The sequence below is a fragment of the Chrysemys picta genome, chromosome 13 (assembly GCF_011386835.1).
Source record: "Chrysemys picta bellii isolate R12L10 chromosome 13, ASM1138683v2, whole genome shotgun sequence".
NCBI classification, from domain to species: Eukaryota; Metazoa; Chordata; order Testudines; family Emydidae; genus Chrysemys; species Chrysemys picta.
The window spans coordinates 19,136,708-19,149,048 of NC_088803.1; the positions used below are offsets into that span (position 1 = coordinate 19,136,708).

Consider the following 12,341-nt stretch of genomic DNA (forward strand, 5'->3'; position numbering starts at 1 on the left):
ATGACCCCCCCCCCCCATCATTTTTAATGATCAAAGTGCAAATAATTTTCTGGTTATAAATACCTGTGAAGTTGTTGTTGTTTCAAAGACAAGAAACTGTTTGGTGAAATTGAACTAAAGTTCCCGCTAGCCCTAATGAAAGGATTATTTTAAAGTAAGTTCTGTCTGTCTGGCAGTAAAGCTAATGACTGTGAATTTCTGTAGCTGTTTTTAGACGGATTGGAATAAGGGAGATTGCTGGTGTGACGGGTTGGATCACAGCAACCCCCTTGGGAGCTGCCACCCAATGTGCAAAGACTACCCCTGCTTCTGTTTTCCCTGCCAGCTCAGGACTCCAGCACCCTGTCTTGCTGAGCCAGCCACTCCTGTCCGGCTCTAACACAGATGCAGGGTCTGAATCACTTGTCCCAAAGCTGCAAGTTTACCTGAAAACAGCTCCCAGAAGTGTGCTTGTCTTTAGCACTCAGATGCCCAACTCCCAATGGGGTCTAAACCCAGATAAATCCATTTTACCCTGCATAAAGCTTATGCAGGGCAAACCCAGAAATTGTTCGCCCTCTATAACACTGATAGAGAGATATGCACAGTTGTTTGCTCCCCCAGGTATTAATACATACTCTGAGTAAATTACTAAATAAAAAGTGATTTTATTAAATACAGAAAATAGGATTTAAGTGGTTCCAAGTAGTAACAGACAGAACAAAGTAAGTCACCAAGCAAAATAAAATAAAATGCGCAAATCTATGCCTAATCAAACTGAATACAGATAATCTCACCCTCAGAGATGCTTCAGTAAGTGTTTTCTCAGACTGGACACCTTCCAGGCCTGGGCACAATTCTTTCCCCTGGTACAGCTCTTGTTGCAGCTCAGGTGATAGCTAGGGGATTCTTCATGATGGCTCCTCTCCCCTTTGTGTTCTCTTCCACCCCTTTATATATCTTTTGCATAAGACGGGAACCCTTTGTCCCTCTGGGTTTCCACCCCCCCCCACTGGAAAAGCACCAGGTTAAAGATGGATTCCAGTTCAGGTGACACGATCACATGTCACTGCAAGACTTCATTACCCACTTGCCAGCACACATATACAGGAAGACTAACAGGTAAACAGAACTATCTGCAGAAAATGGTCCTGGTTAATGGGAGTCATCAAGATTCCAAACCATCTTTAATGGCTCACACTTTACATAATGACAATAGGCCCTCAGAGTTATATTTCATATTTCTAGTTTTAGATACAAGAGTGGTACATTTATACAAATAGCATGATCACACTCAGTAGATTATAAACTTTGTAATGATACCTAACAAGAGACCTTTTGCATGAAGCATATTCCAGTTACATTATATTCACTTATCATATTTTTATAAAACTATATAGACTGCACAACGTCACAGCTGGCCTATTGAAGTTTATTTTGGGAGTAGTATATTGATCTACTTTATCGGAATCATCTGAAACTGCTGAACAGCATTAAAAACCACCAACCTCTGTTAGTTACCAAGATCTATTTTTACCCCTCGAAAGGCTTTTGTTGTAGGAATTTGGCGTTTTTGAAACATGTACCGTGGAGCTTAGATTTGTGCTTCTGTGATCAGATACGGTTCTCAAACAACCGGAGGCTTTGAACCTTTGTATGTCTTTTCACTGTGATGTTGATTGCAAGGCGCTTTACAAGCAAATAAAATGACAAAACACTGCTTCAAAGAGTTTACAATCTAATTCTAGGCATGTCGCAGTTAGTGAAAAGATCAAACAGTAGACGGAAGTGGGAGACCAGTGAAGTGAGGGTTACAATAATGTCATATGACTATTTAGGTTTGTTATGTGGACTTATTGATGGTTTCATTCTGTGTTATATTCATGTTACATGTTGGATTCAAAGCTGAATATATGAATAGGGCTGATTTAATGAATGTTGTACGTATGTTATAATACACACATGAATGAGATTAAAGAGGGAATTAGAAATCAACATGCATGGAAAACACTTTATCCATTCCAAGATGATGTAAATTATGTATGCTCTTTATCACAACTCTTCCACAACATGAAGACAAATGAAACCAAACTTCCCAGTGACATTGAATTCTTGAGCAAATTCAAGAAACAAAACATCATCCCCAGAGGAGTCACCATCTGTAACCCTCTGATCCTTACATACAACTTCAAATATGCTGAACAGCTCTGCAAGGAAACCTGCCTGGAGATCATGCAAGAAACCCAAAATATCAAAAAACCTGATGACAGCCATCCAACACAAAAACAAAAAGGGGAAACCAACTACAACAACTCCACAACCCACAGAACACCATCTCCGAGAGAAACCAGGACTCACCACATGGATGCTAAGCGACACCCTATCATCATCAACTTATCAAGAAAACCCCTAACTAGAACCACATTCTGTGTACTTGCTAAGGGACTGCTTATCTGCTCCATCACAGAACCTGATACCTGAGGAAGAGAGCGTGTGACGGAGTGTGCGTGCATGAAGGGGGAGAGACAGACAGTGTGTGCTGGGGGAGAGTGAGTGTGTTGGAATGTTGTGTCCACAGGCGCCAACTCTGTGGGTGCTCCGGGGCTGTCCTGCCCCGCCGAAGCTCACCTCCGCTCCACTTCCTCCCCTGAGCGTGCCGCGGCTCTGCTTCTCCCCCCTCCCAGCGCTTCCCGCCTGGGAAACAGCTGATTCGCAGCAGCAAGCACTGGGAGGAGAGGGGGAACGCGGCATGCTTGGGGAAGAGACGGGGCCAGGATTTGGGGAAGGGGTTGTGATGGGGGCAGGGCAAGGGGGCTAGGGGTGAGCACCCACAGGCGCCTGGAAAAGTTGGCGCCTATGGTTGTGTCCTAAGTTCAGACAGCTGCCAAAAGCAAACTGCACACACACACACACACACACACACACACACCTGCCTCTGTGTACGTATTGTGGGAGACAGCAGGAACATTCCACGTTAAAGATTTGCTCTATGATTCCAGGAGCAGCACAGCACGCCAGCTGTCAGAAGGGAAGAGACACATGCCTGCAAGACTGCAGAGTTCAAAACAATGAGCAGCGCGGTCACTGCAGGCATTGTGGGACATCTCCGGAGGACAATGACAGTGATAAATGCAAACAAGGTGTTTACACTGGCACTTTGGCAATAAAACCTTTGCGCAAAAAGCCTTATCACTCTCATGGAGATGGTTTGATTACAGCGCTGCAACGGAGGAGTTTCGTCGCAAAAGGTGGCTTTGCAGCATGTACACTTCTGCTGTTTCATTGCCAAAAGCTGCCTTTTAGCAAAAAAACTTGGCCGTGTAAACCAGGCCTTTGTCTTTGCAGAGTATGAGCTCTCTAGGGCAGGGAGCTCATCTCCGTCTGTGTTTGGAAAGTCCCTGGCACGGTTGGGTACTACCACAATCTAAATGATAACACTCTCCTCCAAAGTGTGGCAGATTTTTCATACTGCACCTATTTCTACAGACTAGAGATTCAACCTACTGTTTACCTACTAAAACTTTTCATATGGAGCATATTCACTGTGTGGTAAAACAACAGTTGTTTTATATCTTTACAAGTCAGGTGGGAGTTTTACCTGCCACTTATGACATGTTACAATATCCACTAGAAGGGAAGTCTTTTCACAACCTCATTTAAATATCATTTAGCCAGTAAGAGACCCCAAGTCTGATATTTGAGTTGACTGAATCGCTCCCACCTTGTCAACATTTGTACTTTGTGCCAGTGCTACAGGAGAAAGCTGACAGGGAGAGCCCAGAGTATCGCCAATATTTCAACTACAAGAATCATTTGAAATCCTATTCCCTTTTGGAACTTCTCTCTGCTTTCCATTCCCAGCATCCCCACTGACCGCTTTCAAACACTTCCATAATAATGACCGTATATGGACCATTAACCATTTAGTTATGATACTACAGTTCTCAGTGTACCACAAAGTGGTGTAAGAGCAGAGACCACTGAGGCCCTTAGAGCACCAAAGCCATTTGATCATACATGAGGGCAGGTAGCTTTGGAAAATATCGACTTGCTGAATATCTAATGTTTATCCAGACATACACAGGCTAGAATTTTCTCCTACTCTGACGCAACCCCGATGTGACTCAGCATTTTGTGTTTCTGATATTCGTTTTAAAAGAGCAATAGTGTTTCTAGCACTGTTGGAAGAGTCTTTGGATGTAGATTTCAGTAACATACTAAATGTAATCATAATGCCTAGAAACTAATTCTTGTTGCAGATTTATACTGCATTCCTGGGCCTAATTCAGAAAAGTGCTAAACATTCACAATCCCTCAAGAGCGAATAGTAGTGGGTGCCGGGCACCTCTCTGGATCAGGCCTTTGTGTGATTGTATGACCTCCAGTTCAATCACAAAACCTCAGTGCCAAGGAGTACAGGGTATACTTAGAACAAAGACTTCAATGGAATCCTTAAAAGGAAACAAATTTAATTACACTAAAGGCCATTTAAAGTTCTCCTATGGGAATGAAGAAGTTAAATTTTAGTAAATCAGGATTACCCATTTAACATACTCCCATTATACCTTATCTCTAATGTACTGTAGTTATAAACCCAAAGCAAAGAAGATTGATAGTACTCCGCAAACAGAGAGTAAATCAAAAGCCTTTCTGCTTCAGAAGTAAGTTTTAGCTGGCTCCTCGAGATCATCGAGATCATCGCAGTAGCATACCTAACCACAGAAAGTAAACAACCAAAAAGAAGGGTCTTTACAGAGTAAATACCAACCAGTTTGACTTTCAATAACCCAGACACAAAACATAATTCACACGATACAGCATTAGAAAAAAAAAACTGATTCCCTAGTGCATAAAGTGAAACTTTACACTTCCTGCCAAGACCGTTTATTCTGTCAGCCAATCCAAGCTCACTCACACTTTCAGCAGACCAAAACACAAAGGCAGCATGCAGTTTTCAGGCCTTTGGAGTGAACAGCTCCAAACTCACCACCACACAGGTCAAAAAGTGAAGTGACTAATTAACTTCCTTTGCTAAATAAATGTCTTGTTGATGCAAACAAGGCCACTAGACTTTTTTCCTTCAGAAGTTTCATCATCCCTATCACTACTGTAGCTAAACCAAGTGCCAACATGGATTCTGCTCTACAGAAGCTTTTATACTGCACTCATTGCCATAGTATCTGAGCATCTTCCAATAAGTGTGTTAAGCAACATGACTATACATCTGTCATGTGGTTGTTCGCTCTTCCTCTCCCCAGAAGAGTGTGTGCAGTGGAGTGTTGTTTTGGTAGGAGTTTTTTTTTAATTAACCAAATATACCTTTTGCTATAGATTTACATTAGAGAAGGCAAGGTCAAGAAATGCACCTGGCACTTGATGCAAAATGCTGTGCAGTTTGTGACAGTTCTTAGTTCCTGGGGGAGCTCATTTCCCAGTCTTGGACCACTCCTGGAGAAGATTCTGTCTCCCGCACAGATAATCTTTATACTCTTACGGTTGAGAATTCCGGTGTGCCAGAGGAAAGCAGTTGTCAACCATGGCCTTTGGCCTAGAGCTTTAGACAATCTTTTCAATACCCTGGGCCCAGGCTGTGTAACACTTTCAAGGTTCAATGGCAAACAAATGTTAATGCAGAGTTAAGATTGCTTGGCAGTATATCGTCCTCTTGCAGAATACTGAAATGAGCAAAACTCAAACTTCTGAGAACCAGGAAATGCACAGTTAAGATTCAAAGGGAGGCCCCATTAATTTTGTTAGGCCCAGCTTAGGATCCAATGGGGAAACAAATACTTGCACCTGAAGCTATAATCTGTCCAACCCTTTTAGAAATCTGATAGTTATGGGGTTGGAAAAAAAGTGAGCACTCACCCACTGGAGGGTGGAATGCTGCAATGGCTGCCAAATGTACTTTAATGGAACTAACTAACTGTCAGGCCTGGATGTTTTAGGTGCAACAAATAATCCAAAATGTGGTTAATGGAAGCATGCACTGGAGACACATTTCTCTGCTGAGATCAAATAGAGAAACGTTTCCATTTGGCCAGGTAAACATGCCTAATGGAAGCTTTCTGCTGTTCAGAAGCACCTCCTTCATATCTTTCAAGCAAGTCATTTCTACTGGTGTTAGTCACAAAGCATCGCTGATGCTAAGTGGAGGGTCTGCAGAACTCTTCCCTTGAATGTATAAAACTGCTGCCATCCTTTTAAGCAGTTCTTAGTGAGCCTTGTTATCTTCTTGTGGTCAAGAAAAGTTCACCACCTCATCTGGTGATGAGGAACAAACACACCAGGACACTGAGGCAATGGCTAGTCTGCCTCTTGTAGCGGAGGAGCTGTCTGAACATCTTCCAGTTGCTCAGTCCTGGTCAGAGAATGTTGTCTGCAGTGCAGATGATCTTTGATGAAGCCAGCTCAGACAAGTGAGGAGAAGTCCGAGCAGCAGGAGAGACACCCCACCGTATCCAGAATAGCCACTGACATGGTGATGGAAAGTCCCATGGTTACACAGGCCATTGCCCCTTGAGATGTGCCCACTGCTGGGACATCCACAGACCCCACGGGGCTCTGATGCAGGGAAAGCTTCCCACCTGGTGTGGGACACAATAGGACCCATTTCCAGATCCAACGAAGATGACTCAATCATGCGATAATGGTGGAGCAGAACCCTGTGGACAGGAGACCAGTAAGCCAAACCCAGAAATGGTGGCAACAGGGATATTAACGGTGGCAAGCCCCTAGAATGTACAGGACTCCTAGGCACCAGAAGTAGCATCAGTACTGTATGCTTTTGCAGAGGTGGTGTAGGGACCAGTTTCCAGTGAGGGCTGAAACCCTTCCTGAACCACAAGAGACACTGGTACCAAGAGGTTCGGTAATTCTCTAGTGGCGGTGTACCCTTCTGGTGTAGTCAATATCGAAATTGGATCTTGGGTCCGACACAGACACTTCAGGAATCGGCCTCAACAGATCTGGCACAGGTTCTGGGCTTGACAAACCCCCTTTTGCAGCAGATGAGCATGCTGGAGAATGCTTCCCTTCAGAGTCCCTCTCAGAATTCTTGCTTTTAGATGGCCTGGGTACCGAAGGTCTTTCTGGACAACATACCATGTCCTTGGCAGATCTGGGTCTCTTCATCAGTTCTAGAGATACAGAACACAGTGCCAAGGCCTCTCAGGAGGTACACTCTGTACAGATGGAGCCGCACTTGGAGCGCACTCTGAACCCAACAGCTCCAATGGAGGGCCAAGTGCTGCCTCCATAAGGAAATATTTAAGTCTCACAGCTCTATTTTTTTTGAGGGAGGTTTAAAACGTCTATAAAAGGTGATATTTCTCACTGATGTGAAACTCCCCCAACATTTTAGGAAGCTGGGGTGTGGGTCACTGACTGGCACTGGCCTGGCACACGGCTAGCAGGACTTAAAACAGGAGGTTGAAAAACAAACAAAAGGAACTATTTCTTCACACAACACACAGTCAACCTGTGAAACTCTTTGCCAGAGGATGTTGTGAAGGCCAAGACTATAACAAGTGTGACAAAGTTCCTCCTCTATCTTGGTGGGTCCTGCACTTATTGGCGGATTTTCTTGCCTCAGAGATTCACCATGTAGGTTGGGGAACAGCCCAGAGACCTTCCCCTCTGGAAGAACCCACAGTCCAGGTCAACTGGGAGGCTTGGGGGGAACCTGGGCCCGCCCTCTATTCCAGGTTCTAGGCCAGGGCCCTGTGGACTGCAGCTGTCTATAGTGCCTCCTGTAACAGCTGCATGACAGCTACAACTCCTTGGGCTACTTCCCCGTGGCCTCCTCCAAACACCTTCCTTATTCTCACCACAGGACCTTCCTCCTGGTGTCTGATAACGCTGGTGCTCCTCAGTCCTCCAGCAGCACACCCTCTCACTCTCACTCTCAGCTCCTTGCGCCTCTTGCTCCCAGCTCCTCACACTCTTGCCACAAACTGAAGTGAGCTCCTTTTTAAAACCCAAGTGCCCTGATTAGCCTGCCTTAATTGATTCTAGCAGCTTCTTCTTAATTGGCTCCAGGTGTCCTAATTAGCCTGCCTGCCTTAACTGGTTCTAGCAGGTTCCTGATTACTCTAGTGCAGCCCCTGCTCTGGTCACTCAGGGAACAGAAAACTACTCATTCAGTGACCAGTATATTTGCCCTCTACCAGACCCCTGTACCCCACTGGTCTGGGTCTGTCACACAGGGTTCAAAAAAAGAACTAGATACATTCATGGAGGCTAGGTCCATCAATAGCTATTAGCCAAGATGGGCAGGGATGGTGTAACTGGCCTCTGTTTGCCAGAATCTGGGAATGGGCAACAGGGGATGGATCACTTGATGATTACCTGTTCTGTCATTCCGTCTGAAGAACCTGGCATTGGCCACTGTGGGAAGACAGGAACCTGTTAGATGGACCTATGGTCTGAAGTATGGCCATTTTTATGACTTAAACCCCAGAGAGAGAGAGAGAGAGAGAGAGAGAGAGAGAGAGAGAGAGAGAGAGATGACTCTCTCTACCAGTTCCGGACCAGAGAATCAAATTTGGTCCAAAAGAGACCAAAAATTAAAACCTATCATTAACTATACACTGTAACTAACTACTGAACAAGAAACAGACTTTATGCAAAGAGTGAGGGAAATAAACTGACAATAGCAAGACTTCCAGTTTCTTCTTACCATCAGTGATGGTATTGGGAGGGGTCAGGGGCAGCTCTGCCCTCTTATACCAGCATGCAGTGGCGTGCAACAACAGAACACTCAAACCACTTCAACCGGTACTAGGGAAGGGAAAAGTTCTCCAACAGCCATGCACGAGGCATGCATGGATCTAAAGTGGAATGGACATGTGCAATCACTCAAAGAATAATGTTTGTGTGTCATACAATATACCAGGGGTAGACAACCTATGGCACGTGTGCCAAAGGCAGCACGCAAGCTCATTTTCAGTGGCACTCACATTGCCTGGGTCCTGGCCACCGGTCCCGGGGGCTCTGCATTTTAATTTAATTTTAAATTAAGCTTCTTAAACATTTTAAAAACCTTATTTACTTTACATACAACATTAGTTTAGTTATATATTATAGACGTATAGAAAGAGACCTTCTAAAAATGTTCAAGTGTATTACTGGAACGCAAAACCTTAAATCAGAGTGAATAAATGAAGACTCAGAAGTGGTGTGCCGAAAGGTTGCCGACCCCTGCAATATACATTTACTGGGTAGCCACACACCTGCCCATTTCCTGATTAATATTGTTCTGACTCTTAACAGCTTTCATATTGTCACTGTATTGATTATTCAAATGTTCAGCCAAATCAGAGAAAACGATTACACAGCTCCTGGACACACATTTCTGATGCCGTCCAAATCTGCTATCAGACATGGTTTGAGGTGTATACCAGGAATTAAAAAAAAAAAAAAAAAACAGATTATTTCCACCTGAGTGAATCACCATGAGGTCCAATAGATCACAACCTCTTAAGTCACCAGTTAGATGCTGCAGGGTGGGTAAAACATGATGCTAATGCAAGCCAACTCTCTTCACCCAGATCAGCCTGTAGCCAGCAATCCCCATGCCATGGTGTACTTCTTGCTCTCCTGCAAACTTCTGCAACCTCATGATCCAGGAATCACCAAGAATCCACATGCTGCCAACCCAGGCAGCACACATACTTCTTTTCCCTCAGCGATCAACTTCCATGCTGTGCGTCTTTGGAAACACCACATTCATCTGTCCAGAGATCAGGAAGTAGCCAGGACACTACTACACACAGAAGAGGCAAAAAGAAGGCAGGGGGAATTAAGGCAGAAGTTGATGCAGGGCCAAATACAGCAAAGGAGTGGGTCTGTTGGGGCAGCAATTTTTCCAGAGTCCCCCAGAGAATTAGCAGGTGTCATGCAAAACCTGAGATCAAAAGTGACTGAGACCATTTTGACCTGCATCACAGCAACAGTTTGATCTCTACCTTGGCACAAAAAACCCCAAAACACACCAATTTTTTTTTGAAAAACGGCTATTTTCCCCTCCCAGGTTATATCTCTGGAAACCCTAGTTCAAGTGACCCCAAGTTTGAATCACCAACCCTACTCTGCACTCCCACGAGTCACAGGTAATTTCAAGAAACCCAATGCAAGAATGCAGATTTTAGAGCAGTCAGAAGTGTCCTTTAAAGAGGAAGTGAGGATGGGAAGGGCTCCTTTACACATCCACTGACAGCATAGGAGGGTCTGAAAGGTGTGAAGTGGCACATTCGTTTCAATGTGATGTTCTCAGCATACAAACACCCCAGGAGATGAATATAATCTAAAACAATAGATCTGAGACATGTGAACTGCTCCATGCATCTCAATGTGTGTTCCCATCCACCTCCTGCTTTACAGTTTGTGATATGCATGAAATATGCATGTTCTCAGCTCCCCACCCAAAGGGGCAGGACTTTTCCAGATGCTGGCTCAAATGAGGGGCAGGGAGAGAACCTCAATGTTAAGGCTCCACAGGTCTGGTGCCTTGCACAGCTCGGGAACAGTCCCTGGGAGAAGCACTTTAGTGTGTTAACCCCTTAGCCTCACTGCCTCCTGGGTCCGAACTTCAGAGCCTTCAGCACCCCTTTCACTCAGTGAGTCCACTCTAACTGGCCACCTGGGGGGAGACTTGCACATCCAAAGGAAGCAATGCACCCCCAACCTCAGTGACTCAGATAGCATTGTAAAAATAGAAGGGTTTATTACATGTCTGGAACACAGCATAGAAAGTCCTTACTTAGCATCGAGAATAGAAAAAGTTACAGCATAGTCCACCTGGGTCAGTCCTGCCCCTCCTCCTTTGTCCCCAGTCCAGAAGCGTGTCTCCTGCTTCCAGCAACCCTCACTATACAACCCCAAGGGTCTCTCCTCCATCCTTTGTTCCTCTTCCTGGTCTGAACAAGGTCACCTGGTTATCTGCCTTAGCTCTCTGTCCCGCACCTGGACAAAACCAGCTGGCTTCCTGCGGGGGTTGGGGACAGTCCAGGGTCATTAGTTGCCAGGCACCACATGTCCAGCCATTGGAGTGGTCATATTCTGCTGAGACTCTGCCAGAGTAAACAACTCTTCCCAGCACCTAGTTCAACATGCAGCACATAGGGGAAACTGAGGTATGCACAGTAATCATACAAAATATTAAGAAACATTCCCACTTCATCACACTCCGACCCTTTCAAAAGGGCAAGCGCCCCCCCTCCCTCACCAGATTGCTGCTCACCTGATGAGGGAGGAGGGGTATAGAAACCCTGAAAATAGAGAATATAAATAATGAGAAGGAATTTTCTATATCTTTCAAAGACTTGCAAACAAGAGCATTTTGGTTGCTCATGTAATGTCAGATGAGTCCCCTGAAGTTAACACAAAAAGCTTTAGCTCACTGGCAAAACTTCACTTCAGGTAATTACATCTGGCCTACCTAAGATGCCTTGGGCAGGTTTAACTGGATGAGTATTTTTACACTTCCTGTCCTTTTGGTGTTGCTGCGTACTGTTGAACAGTTGCCACATTCCACCCATGAGGCTGGATTTCAGTGATGGGTGACGCAATTCATATATATAGCGTCAAGTAAGTTTAAATGCATTGTGAATTTTGAAGATGAAAGGCATAATTTGAAGTGATCAAAATGATTACTATGAAAGTATAAACAAAGTCTGACTGTATAGTGCTACCCAAGTTACCTGTGTTGACTGGATCACTGTAAGGTCATTAATGTAGCCAAAGCCTGCCCCCATGGCAGAACGAAGTCCAGCAGTCCCAAAGGTCAGCCTGCAACAGAGGCGATCCCGCAGCTCCTTGTTCATCCCATTCCGTACCAGGATTTCAATCTGCGCTTTTGTTTTAGGGTTCTGCAAAAGAAAAAGGAAGGTTCTGTTCCCACTGCTCAAGGAGGATCTGATGGAACAATTACTGCTGCAGTGCAGTTTGTGTTAAAATAATTCTCACTAATTCACAGGATAGGAAGAAGTGGTCTCTGTATCCACAACCCAAGCTCTTTTAGAATACAAGTTCTATGTTGGTGTAAGAAAGGATCATTCTTTGCTCTAACCTTTGTCACTTCTAACATGTTCTCTATTCAAACATATTTAACTATGCATAGGCTTGGAAGTAGTAGATTTTTATTGGTAAATGTCAATTTCACCATATACACACAAATCAACACAAAGATTCCCATCTATAATAATCAAAATGTACATATAGGCAAAGAAAGAAAAATGCTGCTTGAGAACTTGCTAGAATTTGAGTCAAGGCTCAAATTTACTTTGTATATTTTGACAAGTGATGTTGACTAGTTGTGTTTTAGCAGTTACAAAGCTTTAACTTTCTGAATCTCAACATCT

The 12,341-nt window shown here is 44.3% G+C and overlaps 1 protein-coding gene across 3 annotated transcripts in view; it reads right to left on the reverse strand.

The window, feature by feature from the left end:
* The window catches only part of LOC135975276 (uncharacterized), a 37,372-nt gene that overhangs the window by 10,906 nt on the left and 14,125 nt on the right, over positions 1-12,341 (reverse strand). For 2 of the 3 annotated variants that reach the window (XR_010592200.1, XM_065565589.1), the window contains exon 2: positions 11,682-11,849. The gene's annotated coding sequence lies outside the window, so the exon portion shown is untranslated. Of the gene's footprint in view, positions 1-627; positions 9,746-11,681; positions 11,850-12,341 lie in introns of those variants that run through there. The other variant, XM_065565590.1, reaches the window with a different exon arrangement.